General features: G+C 42.9%; 1 long non-coding RNA gene across 1 annotated transcript; it reads left to right on the forward strand.

Moving 5' to 3' along the window:
• Positions 1 to 2,009: 2,009 nt before the first annotated feature.
• On the forward strand, positions 2,010 to 4,489 carry LOC120435449. The gene is made up of 2 exons (XR_005609735.1): positions 2,010 to 2,121; positions 4,320 to 4,489. It is a non-coding gene; the product is annotated as an uncharacterized LOC120435449 (long non-coding RNA).

Below are 4,489 nucleotides of genomic sequence, written 5' to 3' on the forward strand. Positions count from 1 at the left end.
TCTCCCCAAGGATATTTGGCATTCAAACTGGAGCTGTCAGGGATCAAACCAGCAATCTTCCGATTAGTAAATGGCCTGCTCTACCTTCTGAGCTACAGCCAGCCCTGTAATAGAACACAACAAAATTAACAATGCAAAAAATGTTGTACTCAAATATAAACTGATTAATGTGGAATTATGTCTTCCAACAAACTGACACTATCTCACACACTTCCCAGATAGCAAAATGACTCTGGACTGGATCTGCCCTAGATGCACCACAGGCTCTGTAATGGATCTGAAAACAGCGATCCAACGTTTTGGATCCATTTGTGTACCAGCTCATCCGACTCAGATCTATTCTGTTGTCAGCTGTCCAAGGCTGACAATAACAACTGACTATTAAGCTAATATTATGCCCGCTAATGTTAGGCCCTTAAAAATCACACTTATGATAGGAAGAAATGACATGTCGTATAAAAAAGCGAGCCTGTTACAGCCCATAAGTATAATTGTTACTGAAAAATTATTTTAAAAAATGTTATGGTCATAAACTGTTGCAAAAAATTTGAAGCATTTGAAGTTGACACATTTCACGACATTAAGATACAGTGGCTTCCAAAAGTATTCGGCCCCCTTGAACTTTTCCACATTTTGTCACATTACAGCCACAAGCGTGAATGAATTTTATTGGAATTCCACGTGAAAGACCAACACAAAGTGGTGTACACGTGAGAAGTGGAACGAAAATCATACATGATTCCAAATATTTTTTACAAATAAATAACTGCAAAGTGGGGTGTGCGTAATTATTCAGCCCCCTTTGGTCTGAGTGCAGTCAGTTGCCCATAGACATTGCCTGATGAGTGCTAATGACTAAATAGAGTGCACCTGTGTGTAATCTGATGTCAGTACAAATACAGCTGCTCTGTGACGGCCGCAAAAGTTGTCTAAGAGAATATTGGGAGCAACAACACCATGAATGCCAAAGAACACACCAGACAGGTCAGGGATAAAGTTATTGAGAAATTTAAAGCAGGCTTAGGCTACAAAAAGATTTCCCAAGCCTTGAACATCCCACAGAGCACTGTTCAAGCGATCATTCAGAAATGTAAACCTACCAAGACAAGGCCGTCCACCTAAACTCACAGGCCGAACAAGGAGAGCGCTGATCAGAAATGCAGCCAAGAGGCCCATGGTGACTGTGGACGAGCTGCAGAGATCTACAGCTCAGGTGGGGGAATCTGTCCATAGGACAACTATTAGTCGTGCACTGCACAAAGTTGGCCTTTATGGAAGAGTGGCAAGAAGAAAGCTATTAACAGAAAACCATAAGAAGTCCCGTTTGCAGTTTGCCACAAGCCATGTGGGGGACACAGCAAATATGTGGAAGAAGGTGCTCTGGTCAGATGAGACCGAAATGGAACTTTTTGGCCGAAATGCTATGTGTAGCGGAAAACTACCACTGCACATCACTCTGAACACACCATCCCCACTGTCAAATATGGTGGAGGCAGCAACATGCTCTGGGGGTGCTTCTCTTCAGCAGGGACAGGGAAGCTGGTCAGAGTTGATGGGAAGATGGATGGAGCCAAATACAGGGCAATCTTGGAAGAAAACCTCTTGGAGTCTGCAAAAGACTTGAGACTGGGGCGGAGGTTCACCTTCCAGCAGGACAACGACCCTAAACATAAAGCCAGGGCAACAATGGAATGGTTTAAAAAAAAACACATCCATGTGTTAGAATGGCCCAGTTAAAGTCCAGATCTAAATCCAATCGAGAATCTGTGGCAAGATCTGAAAACTGCTGTTCACAAACGCTGCCCATCTAATCTGACTGGGCTGGAGCTGTTTTGCAAAGAAGAATGGGCAAGGATTTCAGTCTCTAGATGTGCAAAGCTGCACAGCAAAAATGCCAGTGTTGATTTTTCAGTGTTAGTAGAATTCAACAGAGTTTCGAGTTAGTTCAACACTTAATCGAGTTAAAATAACACGTCGGGAGTTGATTCCTGAAAAGTGTTAGTGTGGATTTTAGTCGTTACTGAATTTTAACACTGTGGGTGTTAAATTAGACCACGTCTTCATTTCCTGTGGAGCAGCGCATTTCAGAATCTTCGCTCGCCATCTTTTCTTGGTGCTGCGGTAAGTTTTATTCGGTTAAATATTAAGTTTTAGATTGATATTAGAACAAGTAACATGATAGCTTGTAAGAAAAATAGTGTTTGAATCAAAATACATCATCTTTAAGTGTCATATTTGAATTTTAACTGTTTTTGTTAAGCTGGGCTACTGCTAGCTAGAACTCTGCAAAGTACCAGTTACTTTGCTAATATTCATTTAGCACAATCTGGCTGTTGGCAGACTGTAATGAATATTACTTGTTAATATATGTCACTGTTTTTATTAAACGCCTTTTATTTATTTTTAAATTAAACTTCCCAAATCCTTAGTTCAGGGGTCTCAAACTCGTGGCCCACGTCACCCTACTTGCGGCCTGTATATTTACGTGAAAAAAATTTAATGCAATTTGGCCCTTGAAGTGACTTCTTTTTTTTTCTTTTCTTTTTTTTTTGTCATTAGCCAAAAATTATGTAATTCGAATGTAATGTGAGCAGAGTGTTACAGGTCCTCATGGGCAGCATAGTCCGTGCTGCGGGGAGAACGTGCGGGACTCCCCCCTCCTGTTGTGTGTGTTTGAGTGCGAGGGAGGGAGAAAGTACGAGTTGTTACCCGCGAGAAACAGAAGATGAAAGCATGTAAATATAATACTACTGCAGCCAAAAAGACTGGCTGCCGAGCCCAGTTGTAAGAAGGCTGTTAAGACTCGACTGTACACTGTGGTCACTGACAGCAAAGCTAGTTAGCGGCCACGAGCCCGACACGGGACCCGACGTATTAGCCCGAAGTTTTTTTTTTTTTTTTTTTTTTTTTTACCACGATTCAGACCATTGACTGTAGAAAACATGGACGACGCGACAGCTCCCCAAAAATGAAGCGAAAACGTCTCTATCGCCCCCGGTGTCTGGCTGCAGTATAGGTCATAAACCCCGCCTCCTCCATGTTAGCGGATGGGACTGGGGTCAGACTAAAATAAATTAATTCTCCTCAGATAATTTTTTTTCCAAAGATTCTTTCTTTTGTTATCAATAGTTCTCATCACGCTGATTGATGTCCAAGGGGTCTCCTTTTCCATAAGTTTGATTCTAATTCCTACCGCGGTGATGTTAAATTGGGGTGAAACGTCATCATAACAGCTTTGACTGGCAGCTGCAGTCACGGAGAAACTTGCGTATCTGTGTTCGGGAATAGCAGATAGAGCGTAGGCTCTGAGAGGAGAGCCAGCGTTTATGTTACAAAAACACGACCGCCTGTTTTAACCTGACAGCCTGAGGTGTTCTTCAGTAAACTGGACTACCCGACAGAAGGACCCGAGGCCCCACTGCACTTTTTCGGTAAGTTAAACGTGTTTGTAAGCTAATCCGTAACTACTGTTCTTAGGTCCTGAGACCTAGCTAGCTAAAATGAGCACTAGGCTGTCAGGGTTCGTTTAGCAGGTGTGCAGGTGAATGGATTTACTAAAGAAATCAAGAGAAACGCCCTGGGCTACTCCCCGGGGCGATCGTGGCTCAAGAGTTGGGAGCTCGCCTTGCAATCGGAAGATTGCTGGTTCGAGCCCCGGCTTGGACAGTCTCGGTCGTTGTGTCCTTGGGCAAGACACTTCACCCGTTGCCTACTGGTGGTGGTCAGAGGGCCCGGTGGCACCAGTGTCCGGCAGCCTCGCCTCTGTCAGTGCGCCCCAGGGTAGCTGTGGCTACAACGTAGCTTGCCATCACCAGTGTGTGAATGTGTGTGTGAATGGGTGAATGACTGGATATGTAAAGCGCTTTGGGGTCCTTAGGGACTAGTAAAGCGCTATACAAATACAGGCCATTTACCATTTTACAAAAGAAATCAAGAGAAACGCCCCGGGCTACTGAGTCACTAATTACTGTTACTGTACTTTTATTACAAGTATTATACTGTAAAAGCAACAGGCTGCACCCTGCTGCAGCTCCTGTGCAGAGCTGAATATTAAATATGTGCAAACAACAGCATGTTTTCAGTCTCTTGCCACATCTGTAAAGACGGTAACATCTTTTTTAAAAGCTTGTACTTCAGTAACTCCTCATTGATCAGGAACTATGGATTAAAGTACTGTAGTGTACTGTAATACTGAAAAAAATGTAAGAGAAGAACTTCAGATCCTGGGTGTGTGAAGACAGAAGAATCAGCTTTATTTCAATATTGAGGGATAAAATTTATATCTGAGTTTGATGGTTCTGTTCTCTTTGTGATTACAGGAGCTGCCCTCAGATTCAGACCTCAGCACCACCCAGTGACAGCAGACAGATCATCCAACATGTTCACATGTTAACTGCAAAATGAACTGATGAAAACAGTGCAAAGGTTAAAATACCACACGTGCTGTAGGGAAAGCTGCAGCTTTATTGATAAAGTTAAAGACAAAAAA

Source organism: Oreochromis aureus, linkage group 22 (assembly GCF_013358895.1).
Source record: "Oreochromis aureus strain Israel breed Guangdong linkage group 22, ZZ_aureus, whole genome shotgun sequence".
Taxonomy (NCBI): Eukaryota; Metazoa; Chordata; class Actinopteri; order Cichliformes; family Cichlidae; genus Oreochromis; species Oreochromis aureus.